The sequence below is a fragment of the Pseudopodoces humilis genome, chromosome 5 (assembly GCF_049639895.1).
Source record: "Pseudopodoces humilis isolate 2021_Gansu_Grassland_sample_001 chromosome 5, ASM4963989v1, whole genome shotgun sequence".
Classification (NCBI taxonomy): Eukaryota; Metazoa; Chordata; class Aves; order Passeriformes; family Paridae; genus Pseudopodoces; species Pseudopodoces humilis.
This window is the reverse complement of record NC_142204.1, coordinates 16,319,827-16,335,884: the sequence shown is the minus strand read 5'-3', so window position 1 is coordinate 16,335,884 and position 16,058 is coordinate 16,319,827. Positions and strand designations below refer to the sequence as shown.

At 38.9% G+C, this 16,058-nt stretch overlaps 1 protein-coding gene and 1 long non-coding RNA gene across 2 annotated transcripts in view; one reads left to right on the top strand and one right to left on the bottom strand.

The window, feature by feature from the left end:
• The window catches only part of CHRM2 (cholinergic receptor muscarinic 2), an 87,159-nt gene that overhangs the window by 12,282 nt on the left and 58,819 nt on the right, over positions 1–16,058 (top strand). The window lies entirely within an intron of this gene.
• The window catches only part of LOC148184283 (uncharacterized), a 68,963-nt gene continuing 67,898 nt past the window's right edge, over positions 14,994–16,058 (bottom strand). Inside the window, exon 2 of the long non-coding RNA XR_015772527.1 lies at positions 14,994–15,129. This is a non-coding gene — a long non-coding RNA (uncharacterized LOC148184283). The remainder of the gene's footprint in view (positions 15,130–16,058) is intronic.

Genomic DNA, 16,058 nt, shown 5'->3' with positions numbered 1-16,058 from the left:
GGGCAAAAGAAAAAAAAAATTCTGAAAAAAGCCCTCCATACACAACAGAGTACAGGCAGTTGCTCTTATCTATTTATACATAGATGATTATGCTATCTTTCACACAGTGAGGAATGAAAGGATTAATTGGGGAAATAATCTGAAAATCAAATACTTCTTTCCTTGATGTTTTTTAAAAGGATAGATTTTGCCAAAGTTGTCCCACATTTATTTATTTTTTTAATAATTTATTATTACTCTAATTAAACATCTAACTGAAGATAGCAACATTTTTACAAAAACAAGTTAAAGATTTATTATTATGTGGAAAGCAGTGCTCTGTTTTGGATAGGGAAAGAGAGAGGAAACTTTCTTTCTTCGGTCTACATCCAGCAGATTGAAAACACAGAACTCTTCTGCTCAGTTTCCTTTTTACTCCTCCACCCTCCATACTCCTCTTCCTTCCACCATGCACTTCTCACCATTCTTTTCAAAGACACAGCCTCGTCAGTCACAAAATTACTTCATCTGCTATTTGAGCCTTTGAGTCAATGAGTTATGATCACCTATCCAGCCCAATTCACACACAGAGCTGCTGATTTTCTTGGTTTTGCACATTCACTGCAGGAGCATGTCGCTGTTCTGAGCAGTTTGCAGTCTGTGCCTTCTGTGGGGTTGTCTGGCTGTTATCTCTGCCCTCAGCCTAAGGAAGAGAGGGCAGGACACAAAATGTTGTTAGCCTTGTGAGAAAAATTTGGTCTTCCCAAATAGCCTCAAAGAGGGTTGTGTGAAGATGGGCTTTTCTGAGAACATTCCCTCAGTCCTGGGTCTCATCAGTCACTGGTCTCATCAGACAGCTGACACTTCCTTTTGCTTTCAGATCACTGAAAATAAAATGACCTATGCTGAACAATCTGTTAATTGTCATTAATTTGTCCACTGGATATTTCCCCCCTATATTTTAAATTGTACATCTGCAAGTGTGCTGGCTAAGCTTCACAGTCTGATTAATAGCTTTGATTATTATGTCAAGGCCAAGAGATTCTTTTAAGCTTTTCACATTCAGTATTGAGAACTTGGTACTTTTTGTGTGTGACTGTTCACTCAACACACGTGAACCAGCTTCCCACCTCTAAATTAATGACCTGATCTCTATAGGCAGAAGCTGAAGGTGCTCTAGGCAGGCTGGACAACAGCTGTTCCCTTTTGCTCTAAGAAGGGCATGAGAGCAGCACAGCTGAAGGAAGAGATGGCAAACCAGAGATATCTTGGAGAAAAGACAAAACCAAAGGCATGGGCTGTTCAGCAGGGGCTGTTTTTATTGCTCCTTTCCCCACATCATATAATTATTGCAAATCACCGGTGGCTGACTCCATACCTCAGCCTCTACTTGATCACATCTTGCAGGAGGATCTTTTGGTTCAATACCTGTGAACATAGCACTGATATGTTATGGTTTAGCATTATTTAGCATCATCCACCTGTCTGTTTAAGGACAAGTGGTATTAAACTGCAGGTGTATACTGTGGGTAGTAGGAGAATCTCCCTTTGGGCACGTTTTGCCTGAGTACACCAGGCAAAACTTCCACACACGGCAAAACTGTGCTGCATCTCCTCCATCCTGGAAGTGGCAGAGCTCAGTCCACTCCAAAAGTGTAATCCTGGTTGGCTTTCTGTGTCCCAAGGTAAAATCTGTGAACTTAAGAGAGACTTGGCTTCCCTGCAGAGTTCATTTCTGTCTCATGGTCTCCTTCACTTCAGCATTGGCTGCTCCATCTTGAAAACTATCTCGAAAACCTCACAAAAACTTGCAAGCAAAGGGATTCCTGTCTTATGACATTTCTGCTGCTTTAGCACTGCCTTTTTTTATACTACCTGCTGTCAGTTCAGATCACTTTAGGATTGAGGCAACTGCTCTTTTATTCGCTTTGGATAGTATTTCACCAATGAGCAAACACCCCAGAAATGTTTGTCACCTCAGCTGCTCCATACTGTGAGTGATAACCCCTGGATCTGGCACAAAATACTAAAGGAATGAAATAGTATCTAGTCTAAGCAAAGACTGCAAAATCTTTCATTAGCTTTTTCACCCACATTTGTTAGCATCTCCTCTTTTACACATAGAATCTGTTCACACACACTGAAAATACAGGGCAGCACATTTGAAAGTGTTTGCAAGGTATATTTTACTCAGTGATTTCCCTACTGTTAGGCAGCAGAATATAGACATTTGCTGAACTAAGAAATGTAATGGATTTTTAAGAAGTATTGGTCAATATGTGGAAATAGACATCACTCTCAAGTATGATTAAAATTACTAGTGGTATCAGACCTTATGTGCCTGGTTTTACATTGATTACTGAGTTCAGAGAGTTATACTTCCACTTAGTAAAAACTGCTGATTATTGAGGACAGCACATGATTTTCAAAGAATTAAATATAAATAATTACTATATTATTTTATTATTTATTTAGTACATAATTTTTTTTATATATAAATATATATATTCTTATATGTCAGCCTGTGATTGCTGTACCCTTGAATAGGACCATCAGTGGTGTCTGCCTCCATGGAGATTCTAATGTTTCAAGAATGTCTCAGAGCCATAAAAGAATGACCAAAGAGAGCATGGGAGCCTCACAGGGCCCAAGGGACCTGTAAATAGACAAGTGTGATAACTGGCAGGGTTAGATAAATTCTATTTAAGATGTCACTTCTAAAGAGTCTGTTCTTCATTTGTTGCACTTTGTTAGCAAAGCAGAGCTTCTAGAAATCTATTTCAATGCATCAGAGTAAACAAAGGCAGCAGGAAGAATAAATGTGTTCTGTCTAGTCTCATGCTGATGCCAAGGGACCAGAACCCAGATGTCCTAACCCTGAGTTCAGCACCATGCTCTTGTTATTGAACTATAATTTTACATGGAGCTTACTTTCTTTTTCTTTCATTTTTTAACCCAGGGTGTTGGGGGGTGGTACATTGTATTTGTTCACATCAGCCAAGACTGAAGAAAAAATGTTATGCATAATTACAGAGCTAGGCAGGCTCATACGTCACCCATCAGCATTGTCTAATCGCCGGTATTATTCTCTGTTCTTACTCTCCCTCGTGTCACTGCTGCCTCTCTTTCCACCTCGAAGGCTTAACTCCTCCTTCCTCTGACAGGAGGTACAATAGCCAGAGCAGTATAAACCAAAGCCTAGAATCAAGAGAATTATAACAGATTGGAAGTGCCAGTTCCTCAAGAAGGAAAAGAGTGAAACAAGACGGCAGGAGATCAGAAGAGTGATTGCAGCTTCATTACAAGGGCTGTTCTACCATCACTACAGCTTATTGCCTGTCACAAACTGTTTTTGTTTTCCAGCCCCTGACTGGTGAAGATCTTGATCTGAAATACATGCCAGCTATCCACTTTATAAATCTCCTTGCCCTGCTCACATTTAATATTAACTTGCTGTCACGTTCTTCAAGTAAAATCTGATTTTATACTTTTTGTATCTTTATTGTAAAGCAGCAGCAGAGAGGTTGAGAATTACAGAGGGGCTCTTACAGGTCCATGCTGCAGTGGAGCTGAGAGGGAAAAAACTCGGGCAGATCAAAATTCAGGATAAACTTTGACAGGGCTTCCACACTCTGCACTCAATATAAACTGCTTCCTTAGTCAGGTCTGGACATTAATCATACAAGTGGTCAAAATACTGCAATATTCAATTTTTAAAGCTTTCTTTCATTAATTTACTTACCAGTTAATAAAACAAAACAAAAACAACCAATGAACCATCAAAAATAAAATAAAATCTTATTCCCAGCAATTCTATAACACCAGGTTGAAACCTAAGGGTTTCAACAGCATGTCATTGGGAGTTTCAGATTTCAAGAGAACAGGGAAAAAAGTGCCTGGAATAGAAAGAGGTAAAGATGGTTTCTGGCTGAACGCTGGATCTTTCTTTTTGCTAAGTGGTTTTTTTGTTGAGAGCAGATCTCCATACTGACTTTTCTGGGGGGCGGGGGGGAGTGGTGGGTGGAAATCATCTCTTTAGAATAAAGAATTTCTTTTTATTTTAAGATTTATATGTAAAACAATGACTGGCCTTTTTGTTAGCAGCCCCTATAATTGTTAGACCTCCTATTTACACAGCCAGCACAGTATGCCCAGGTTTCTTTTACAGAAGTTGTGTTTGGAGGGAACTTGAGCAACCTTTGCAGTATTGCTCACAAACTCGTGGGCTGGCTTATTCTCCCCCTGCTCTGCAAACAGCAAAGTGCTTTGGGGTTGTAATTTTTGAGTAGCTGCCATCCCTAAAGCAGCCTCTGTGTCCTTAGCCTGAGGTTGAGTGGGTGTTCTTCTCCTGCTGGCACTTTGGACGCTGTCACCCTTACAAGTGGTCCCTCAGAAGAAGTTAGGAGATTTGGTTGAGCAATAGGCTCAATTTGTTTGAGCCAGAACTGCAGGATCTGAGTCCTGAACTGGGAATGAGGAGCTCTCATTGTCTCCAAGCAGCGAGGGAGAGATCCAGCTCTGATTTCCCACCTGTGTATTGTAAATCTGCATGGCAGATGCTACTGACATGGCACAGGACTTGTGAAACATGCAGGCTGTCAGTGTACCTTCCCAGCAGGAGGAAATCTGCTGGTATTCAGGCTTGGCTCACTGTGAGAGCTGGCAATGAGCAGTCTGGTTGGGTCTGTGGTTATGCAGTGGCACTGCACTTTACTGCTGAAGTTTTGTGCCCCAGTCCCATCAGCCAGGTTTTTAACACACGCCCGGACTTGGAAGACAAAATGTTCTCTCCATTTTTTACAATAAGTTGTTTGACACCAAAATGATCTGATTTTGGTACTTGAATGAAGTGTCCCAGTGCTGCTTTAGGTTAACGTGCCATTGGCTGGGTAATTGTTCTGAATGGACCAGGTGAAGTTGAAGTCTTGTTGCAACAATGGGAACAAAAAAAACCATCAGGTTTGCTTCATGAGCCTCTTTCTCACCACAGATGTATTTTCAGTGGCTATGTGGAATTGAAGAGAAAGATTTCAGCTTATCTCTACTGAATGTCCAGACTTGGAATGAAGTATTACCATTTTAGTGATTTTTTCACCCTTTCTCTTTACACTCCTTAATTAATTTTTAAGATTCAGAGCTGACACCATATTTGCAAAGAGCTTTCCATTTCTGACTGAGTCTTCTTATTTTTTGAACAGTCTTACTATTTAATTTTCAGTCTTTATAGTATCTCTTTATGTATTAAACTTCCTTATTAGTATATATATTATAGAATTATTGCTCTCCCTAATGAAAAACAATATTTTAGAGCAGAGGGGGTTTATTTCTTTTCAGATTCAGAAATTTCCTATGCTTAAGAACAAGAAAAGACCTATCAGGAGAGGAAGATAAAAAAAGAGAACAGCTCCAACTTCCAGTCCCTGTCATTTATTTGTATTAAAAAGCAATAACTGCCAAAAATTACAGAAGCTCAAGAAAGTTATTGCTTTAATAAATTTATTAAAGAAGTTCCCTTAGTAAAATATTTAATTTTATATTAGCTAAAAATTCTAGTGGAAAACATCTGTCTAGATTAAAAAGAATCAAAACAACAAAAACTACTAATTGCTTCATTAGAAATGCAAAACAAATGCAAATCCATTTTCTCAGGTTCCAACAGCTTGTTGAAGCTCTTTGCCTTTAATTTCTTTCATTTCAAAACTAAGTTTTAAAAACCTTGCTGAACTTCTTTGCTTTTTCTTATTGTTTTGAGGGATCAAAGTACCAGCTCAGCAGTGTGCAAGGTGTATGTGAAGAAACCAAATGCAATGACAATTCTATTTAGTGGACAAAAGGAGAATGAGATGATGTAAGCCTTAAGAGATAATGATAATTTTATAAAAATATACTTTTTACTGCAATGATATAGCCCATGATAAGTTTGTGACTTAAAAATTTGTTATTTTCCTACAGGAGAGTAAAATATGTATTTGATCAGATTGGATCCATTTAAATTTGGAATGGGTTTGATTTTTGTTTTTTTTTTTTTTGGTTGGTTGGTTTGGTTTTGTTTTTCTTTTTTGTGACTGGGCCACTAAGAGAATTTCTCAGAACAGACTTCATTTGCTACTTTGAACAGAAATACTTTTTTTTTGTGCCTGCTGTGGGTTCTTCATGTGTTTGGGCAAAGTAGGCAGGTATGAGTTTGAAAGTAACCCTTGTTTGATATTTTCCTGTCTTCTACCAAAATCACCACAAAACATCAATGCTTGTTTAGGATGAAATATGATCACAGTTGTTTGCCACTGCTTGACTGTGGCAGGGTTTTGAATAGCAGGCAATTTCTTCAAATTGTCACCTGGTTCATTTCTTTTACCACAGGAAGATTTGGAGGAGCATGGACAAATCATGGACAGGAGAGACCACAGGGCTGGAGGGAATAATTCTGAGGAAATACTGTTTTGTCTAGATATATAAAAAAAATCTACCTCAGTAAAATTATCTAGCTTACACAATTTTTTAAACATGATTCCAAACTAATTTATTTTGCCTCTCTGTTCTGAGCTAAAGTGAGCACTAATGTGTGTCTTATCTTTATTGTATGGAAAATGTACAGAAAAATAAGTAAAAACATCACAATACTTCCCAATATCTGTCCCATGGAGAACATAATTTAAAGATGAAGAAGTGGATTTAGAAGACAACTTGAGATAACCACTGTACCTTTGCAGCAAAACACAGACAGTTCAGTTGACTGAGAAATGAACAATGTTAGCAAATGAAGATAGTTGTTTTAGATAAATAGATTAGGGATGAATACATCCCACTGCTTTAAGCCAGACTCCTGTTTGTCTCTTAAACTCTGCTCAGCTGTCAGTCATTTCTTCTCCAGCTGGCTTCCTCCTTACCCATTTGGTTTTTTTAAACTAGATTGCATTTCTGGTTGGGGTTCAGAAGGAGTTTGATATTGTTACCTAATTCACTCATTTGGGGTTTTTTTTCTTTTTATTTTCTGGTGGGTTTTGTCCGGTTTTTTGTTTTGGTTTGATTTGGTGTTTTTTGGGGGGTTATTTTCTGTTATGTTTCTGGTGTATGACCCTTTTCCATTCTTTCTTTCCATGTTTCAGGAGCTTGTTTTATACTCACAGATAAGGATTTCCCCACTTTTTTCCTGCCTCTGCTTTCTCTTTTCCACCTCCCTACCTGATATCTTATTCCTTATATGTTCACCTGTAGAGATTTTTGCAGAGTAAGTTAGATGGCACAATCCTGTCCTCCGATCCTTTGCGGGCTCTGAGTGTCACAGAGGGACCCCTAAAACCAAGTAAAGTAGCTGGAATTTGGTTCACAAATGTGAAGCTCGATTTTTATGTTACTTTTAATGCATTCTCTTGAAAGTACAGTACAAACTTAATTTCCATTTTCTGCCTCTCCTTTTTTTCTACCAGCATGGAGGGGTTTGGTTCTCCAGCTCCTGTCACACAGGGTGGTGTGACAACATTAAACTATCCCAGGATAATTTAAAACTTGCTTGCCAGCAAAGCTGCACCAGCTCAGTGCATTTTACTGTGGCCTTCCATCAAGTCCGCAGGTAGATGCTGGCGGAGAGAGTCCAGCCTCAAACCTAAGGTATTTCTCACCTCCACAGTGCTGCTGTGGCAGCTACTGTCAGAGCCCTTGCATGTGTATTCCTTGTAAAAAGAGCTGGATAAGAGGGTAAAAGCAGTGTCTCCTTCATGCTGCCAGTAACAGCAATTATTTCAGAGGCATGAGATAAAGAGCAGACGAGCAGCCTTTGTCTGCCTGCTCCCAGCACCCTCACACCTGCACTGTTAACAGCCAGCAGAGCCCACAAATGCAATAATGTAAGGAACACTAAATTAAGAGAGACTGGCAATTGCAGGCCAGAGAGACTTCAAAGGCCTCCTACGGTAGGCACTCAGTAATGAGCCCTGAAGGGCAGCCTGTGCCTGGAGCAGAAATGAGCATACATGTGCCTGCTTCGTTCGTGCCAGGTTACCTTAGCTTGGAGCCCCGGGTGTTTCCAGACTGCCTGGCTGTAAAACACACACCTGATGCCGCCTCTCTGAGCATCTCTGTGTTAGCCTGCTCAGGTCAATGACCTGACTGCTCAGAATGTGCCCCAGCAGAGCTGGCAGAGAGTGGTTTTTGTCACAGTCCCCTGAGATGAAAAGAAGCATCTTTCAGCTGTAAAGATGGAAGAGAAATTATTCTCAAAGCCCAAGCTACTCTGGAAATAAAAAAAGAAGACAGTTCTGTTCTTTATAATTTTAACAATTATGATTTTCATTTTTTTTCTACACTAGAAGATAATTTATATGCAGATTTATAAACAAAATAAATGAAAAAAATGCAGAAATAAACCATCTTATTATCTTTTCTTTCTCCTTATTACTAATATTATTATTCTCTTCTTATTTTCGTTCTACATGTCTGTGTGGATTTTCTTGAAGTGTTACTGATAAAGCTCCTGAAAGTCTTAGAAGAAGTAAAAAACTTAATTGGAAATCTGCTTGCTGTTCCAACTCAGTAGCATTCTTCAGAAGGAGACTTTTCCTTGTTAATGCTAATGTTTGAATAAAAATCTTTTTGTCATCTGTGGCTGCTTGCAGCTGGCATCCTTTTATCCAGGAGCAGTGGGAGCAGGTCTTACACTTTACCCTGAAACTGTTTAGGAAGTAGTTCAGTCTATTGATTGTTGAAGGAAAATATTTCACAAGATAACTGGAGTTTGTGGGCGATATGAAAAACCGTGTAGAATTACAGGAAGCCTTCTGCCTAGGAGAACAGCTTTGAGTTATGCTGGGAAATTATCTGACAGCTGGTAAATATCACTTCTATATGACACATTGTTCTACTTTTATTAAAGCAAGAAGTCTGGAAAATTGCTTAAAGCCTGGGATAGCTAAAAGCCCCAAAAAAGCAGGGAAAATTAAAATATCTTTAAAGAGTCTCTTTTTCCAGGGTATTACCATGAGGATGCTTACTGTCAATTACTACCTTTGCTTTCTGACAAGATGCAAAGTATTTCTTGGTATTACTTAACTAATTCTGTGCAGTGCAACTCTTCAAAGAATTAACATGCAATAGCAGAAGCAATTAATATCTCCTCTGGTTTTTATGCTGGTGCACATTGACTTGAGTTGAATTCAAAATTTTTTCCTGATTTTGTGTATTTTACTGGGCTGTTTTATCCAGTTACATCTGATATGCACAGCAGCCTGTTCCAAAAATACCATATTTCTTGTGAGCTTCAGTAGTACGAGAAAATCAGATTTCACTCCATTTACCTGAGAAAAAAATAAGTTCTTCTAAAACAATGTTTCAACCGGTCAAAAGAGCAATCATCATTTTCTGAAAGCAAAAAGTAATAAGCCCCTCATCTTCCAGGGTTTTGTTCTGCTGGTGGTGTTTTTTTTCTTTTTGTCCTGCAAAACATCACAGCCCTTTAATGTAATTTTGTTTTCTTCATTTTAATCAGTTTATCCTTTAACTACAAGATTTCTCTGCCTGCCTGTCTTTTCCCTTTAGCTTTTAGACAAAATTATTACAAAGTAGGAAAACCAAAAGAAAAACAGACCAAACCAAAAAGTTGGATTTCCAGTTAAGTCTCTAAACAAGACCATCTCAAAATGAGAACATCCTGCTGGGGATATTTCTGTTTTGGAAGAGAATCCTTCCTTTAAGATAAATGTCTAGTTTTTTGTTTAGTTTGGTCAGTGTCATTGGCAGGAGAAGAGATCATCCTACTCTGTATATCCATTTTTCATGTAATGCATTATGTAGTAAGCAGCATTTGAGTTTTATTGGGTAATACTGCTGCTCCTAAGATTGTTCTTTCTCTTAGGTGAGTGCTCTTTTCTTTCTCCTTGTGACCTGTCATGAGTGATGTGTAGCAGACTTACAGAATTTAGGAGCTTTCAGATGCTGGCAAAGCAGAGTGTCTCCCTGAAAATTAACCTGATTTCCTGAGCTTGGCATTGCAGCAGGAACACAAGGCTCTCTTGCCTCTCACTCTCTTCAGTTCCTTGCATGAGAAATGCTCTCTTGCCTCTCACTCTCTTCAGTTCCTTGCTGGCATCGTGAGTGTTGCACATACACACAAATCGCATAAACCCGTTACACAAACAAGAGCAAACACCAAAAGGAACATTAGAAATAAAACACCAAAGCCTTGTTAAAGCCACTTACTCCTCAGGCAAGATGTAGCTTTCTATTAAAGCTCGTGCTCAGTTCTTAATGGATCAGAACCCTCGTGAAAATACTGGATTTTCTGACACCAGAGTTAAACTCCTGTGAAAAATTCTTCTCTACTGGTGAGGATTGATTTCCTACCTAAAGCCCAATTATAAAACAGCAGCATGGAAAAGGACTACTTTTGCCAGGCTAATTTTTTTAATAGGGTAAGAGATAGAGTGCAATTTGTTTAAATACCACATGACTATCTTGAATTGAAGCTCAGCCTTTTAGTGCAAGAAATGGCTGGTGATGTGCTTGAGATTTTCAGTACTTAGATGGCTCGTTCTTTGGCATTAAGCAAATGACTAGCACACTGAGGGGTGAGCTGGCAAGGAGTTAAAAATCTGAATGTGAAAGATAATCTCTTTTGAAAATGCCAGGGACATCAAGGTGTTGCTTGTCCCATTTGATCAAGATTAAAGATCCCATGTTCCTAACAGCAGAAGCTAAACTCATCAAAGAGGCAAGGTTTTGTAGGCAACGCTCAGCAGGGTGTTTGTTTTCAATGTATAATGGTACAGCTAGTAGGAGTCTTCTTCAAAGAGTTGTCTGATTTAAATCCCTGATGGGAATGGACACCCATGGACTGGGGTAAGATTGTCTCTTAGGTGAAAAAAGTGGTGCTCTCTTAGTTTTCAAGCAAATTTCTCCAATGACTGAAGCCTCTGATATTCCTGTGGATAATTTTGGTAATAGTTTAGCATACTGTCCTATGCAACACTCTTCAGGACTCAAATTCTCTTCTTTTTTACGGATACATCTCATGAGCAAGTGTTTCAAAATTATCTCTTTACTGAATTGGAGTAGATGAAATTTTTTCAGAATTGTGTGTCTTCTCTCGGCTTCTGCCTTAGTGTTATCACAGAATCCTAAAATATCTGTAAGTTGGAAGGGACCCACAAAGATCACCAAATTCCAACTCTTGGCCCTGCACAGGGCACCCCAAGAATCACCCCACGTGTACGAGAGCATTGTCCAAGCACCTTTTGAACTCTTGCTGTGACCACTTCTCTGGGGAGCCTGTTCCAGTGCCCAACCACCCTCTGGGTGAAGAACCTTTTTCTAATATCCAACTTAAGCCTCCACTGACCCAACTTAAGGTCCCTTCCCCGAGGGGGTGCAGTCACCACAGAGCAGAGATCAGTGCCTGCCCCTCCTCTTCCCCTCACAGGAAGCTGGAACTGCACTGAGGTCTCCCCTCAGTCTCCTCCAGGCCGAGCACACCGAGAGACCTCAGTTCCTCCTCATGTGCAGCTTTCCCTCAATGCCCTTCATCATCTTTGCTGCTCTCCTTTGGATGCTCTTTAACAGCTTCATTTCTTCTGCAGCGTGCAAAACTGCACGCAGGACAGGAGGTGAGGCTGCACAGCTTGGAGTAAAGCAGGACAGTCACCTCCTGTACTTATCAGAGCTGCTGGGTTTTATAAGACAATTAAAACAATTATAGTAAACCATTCATCATTTCAGTATTGGTTATAGCTCTTGGATGAAAGAGGGCAAGTGGCAGTATTTGGGGACAGGCAGTTTGCATGGTCAGTACTAAGATATTGGATACTGTCAAAATCATCTCTGAAATGATGGATTGTGCTGTCCCTTAAAAAGATTTTAGCTGCATGTTGGTCTTTATTTGTCTTCAGAAAAATGCTGGCCCTTAGAAGAATCATTTCATTTTTGACATCCTGCAAAAACTGTGTGACTCAACAGAGTGAAATGCCCTGCAGATACCATATCCATCAGCAACTCTTCATTAGTTCAATAGTACACAACACACAGTTCACATCAAATTAATTCTGCCCATTAGGTAGAAATCTAGAAATCTCAGCTCACAAAAACTTGGATTGGGAGAAATCTTGTTTCCACAGTGGTCAAAGTAGATCTTCTTTCTCTCGTGGTTGTGACAAAATTTCATCTTACACCTTTGTGACCAGGTAGTATTAGACAACATGTTTCTCCAAATTAAAATGAATGATCTCTTCATCAGAGATCCTCAGAGATATGAAATTTTTTAATCTTGTGAGAAGCCTGCAACATTATAATACAGCTATCTGTCTTGATCAAGTCCTCCACAGAATTTAGTGGAAATTTTTGACTGAAATTCACTTTGTAAAGATTTTATCCTGAAATAAATTTTATACAAATACTAATAAATTTCTTTGACACTTCCCTTGGACTAGTAACCTTACACAGGCAGGAAAAGCCTTGACTTGGCAGAACTTTCATCTTATAACTTCTACCCAGGAACTTTCACTTCTATGATGATTATAAAAATTACCATCCAGAGCTTTCATCTTGTCCCTGCTTCGTTCCCTCATGTTACTAGCAGTAATTACAGGAAAGTCTTCTGTAGCATTTTAGGGAAGCCCTTGAGGCTGATTTACTGAGATTTTGGGAATCTCTTTGCTTTCATAGCCTTCAGCTGGAGGTGCTAGAGCTCAGCACTACCAAAAATCATGCTAGATTCTCCATAATCAAATGCTACTGGAAATGGTTTGCATTTTCCTGTTATCTATCACCTTAAGGGAATAATAAAATATATTACCAACTGATTCAGCTCCAGTACACTAAAAACTCTCCACTGCATCATATTCAGCACACTTCTGGGCTGAAGCATGCCAGCTGCTTCAGAGTATTTAGCAGAATTACGCCTTATCAAAGGGTAGGAAATAGAGTGTGGTATCCCATTGCAACGCCAGATAGAATTTTACATATTGGAATTTAATTACCCAAGTTGTATTAGGATAGCAGTTCTCTATCTGCTTCAATCCAGCTCATTATCGTTTCAGAGAATAGCACAATTGCTGGTAATTTGCTGCTGGTGATACCAATGGTCTCTAGAGGTAGTTTTATCCAGCCCTTGTAATGTTAAAAGAGAAAGGCCCCAAACCAGAACTGTTTAAAGGAAAAAAGTTAGGAATAAAAGAAAATCTGCTTTGAGGAATGCCTTTCACATGCCTTTAAATCAATCACTGAAAGACTTTGCAATAACACACAGCTGAGATGTAATATTTTACGTATTTTACATTAATAATATTTTAATATTATTTTGTAGTATTGCAACAACAAATTTGAACTCCAAACTGAAAACATCTAACAATATTCATGGCTTTTGGGAGGAATTGACTCTCTTTAAACTCTTTGCTTTCTGAGGATAGAGGAAATCACAGAGATGGTCATCTTTTAAAACCTGCAAAAGAGATTGATATGGGATCTGGACAGTGATCAGTCAGTCAGCAGGCACTACAGATCACTGGGCATGTTAAAGAAACCTTGGAGCAGACACCCAGCCAGGAACTTTCACAGAAGTAGAAGCAAGAACATTTGCAACATTTTTTTTCCTTTTTTTTTTTTTTTTTTTTCACATTTATCAGTCTGCTCTGCTGCTGACAGTCAGGAAGTTCTTAAGAAACTGTCTCTGGTGGGGCAGTGGAATTTGCTGTTACAGTGATAATATCATAAGGGAGACTGACAGAATGCAACATCAATTATCTTTCCACAGTACACTGGCATCATTGCTGTCAGCTATCACTGCAGCATATTTGAAGCAGGGGCTTACAGTCCTACCTGAGCAAGGAAGGAGGCAGGAGAGGTAAATGAAAGTGAAAAGAGCACTGGAAGGTCAGACTATACACTTAATTTGTCTTTCATCTTCCTTAGTACCTTCTTTTTGGCAGCTCTTTACCCCTATCCTTTAAAGATTTTCTCATGACAATTGATTTTATAAAACTTTATTCAGATTTATGCTTGATGGAAATGAAACAGGAAACAACAAATCTACAGTGCCATTACAGAGTAAAGTGGTCAAAGGGCTGCTGATCAGTTGTAGAAAACTTGCTGAAACAGTCTTGTGATTTAGTTATGTATCAGATTCTGTGTCTTTTACTTACTTTTCTCTTACAGCTAGAGCTTGAAACTTTATTTCATTCTGAGAAGAGCTAGTTTTCCTATCAGTCTTGCACATTTCTGTGGGTTTACTCAGCAGCAGTTCACGTATTCCAACTGGGCTATTTGAAGGATAATGTCTTACTAAGCAGGAATCCCATGTATTTCCCCACAGCAACCCAGAGGGTAATGTACTGTTCACTATAAACTAAGTATATGTCATCAACGTAATTTTAATTACTCTGCATATATCTACTTGAAACGACTGCTGGCAAGTGCATGAAAACAAAGACTAAGATTTCATTTGTCCTTTCTGCTTATACTCGTTTTTTGTCCCTGCTGTGACATCAGCACCATCTCTGCTGCAGCTAAAGTTAATGGCACAAACAGCGTTGTAATTTCAAATAAAGATAAAGCAGCAAGAGCAGATACACATCCCTAAACCCCACATTCCCTAAAACCCCCCAGCTCTAGCACGTGTTTTGACTCTGAACAAAAAATCATGCCAATACAGTGCAGAAGAAAATAAGCACCAAACACACCCATTGTAGAAACCAAAAACCTCTTTAATCCACATACTTTCGCGACAGTTATATGAGATATCTTTATAGGGATGAACTGCAAGATTCAGCAATAATTTCTTTGCCTTAAGTAGTACATCCTTAATACAGTGTAGTTTTCAAAACTGAATTGTCATTGGCATCTCTTTACATGTTTTTAGGAACATTTCATATATATCAATGCTAAATGTTAGATCTGCTTTCTTGTTCCTTTTCTACAATTCTAGAGAAAAAGATTAGGGAGTGACTTTTACTGTTCTGTTGAACAGGAGCCTAAATATGTGTAAGATCTCTTCTTCTGCTTTTCCCAGGTTATTCAGGCTTTTACAGAGTGAGGTGGCTGTGTGTGCTTTTTCCCTGTGACAGAGTGGTGGGGCATGCACGAATCTTGTCCCTGTGTCTTCTCTAGCCAGGAAATGCTGTCACGTATTGTCATTGTATATCAGTAGTGAATAATTACAGCTTCTTCCCCCTGAAAAGGAAAAAATAAAATTGGGGTGGCAGAAAAATTAATGGCAGACCTACCTGACAACTTACAGATATTGAGGTTTTCTAGTTCCTGCTTTTCCATGTATAGTTCACTTTCCCATGTACAGCTGCACAATTTATCCTAAGTCTGCCTCTCAAGGTCTGCTTCTCCATTCACAAATCCATAACCTCAGAGGTATTTACAAGTATGAAGTCTCCAGAAATTATCCTGTCCCTTGGAGTGACTTTTTTCTTTTTTTTTTTTTTTTTTGTAATTATCATTCAGTCAAAAATAAAGGAAAAAAAATATGTACAAGCACAGCTTAAACAGATTGCCTTTGCACAGGCACTGAAAAATTAAGAAAGCTAGGTTACAAATCAGTAGGGGAGATGAGTTCCAAAAGAGATGCCTATTTGTTCAAAATGTCCTGCTATCACTCCCCAGTGAAGCCAGCTTAAACTCTTGTCAAGAATATATCACCACACATTTTAATCACCACACTGGTCAGCTGTTTGCATAAAATAATAATGTGGCATTTAGTTTTTCTGTGAACCTGTCTGTAAAATGTATAGCATGCTGTAAAATTCATATAATACCTTGGAGGAGTTTTGTAAGGCTTGGCTAATTAGTGTCAAGCAGTCAGCTGAAATTTGCTCTTTAAGCTAAATTAATTTATCTGAACCTTCATAGAAAGAAGATTTCTTAATACTTTTCCCTAAAGGTCCTATAGCCATCACGCTGACCATTTATTATTTATACATCAAACCCAAAGTGAAGGAGAATAATGGGCAGACCAGAAAGCTTGAAAATAATAGGTTGCAAGAGAGGTCTCATTAGAGGCACCAAAGTGAAGTACTGAGGAAAGAAAGAACAGTTTATGACACTGTGCTTGCACATTTCCACTCTGCTTGGAAATGTTAGAAAAATTTCTA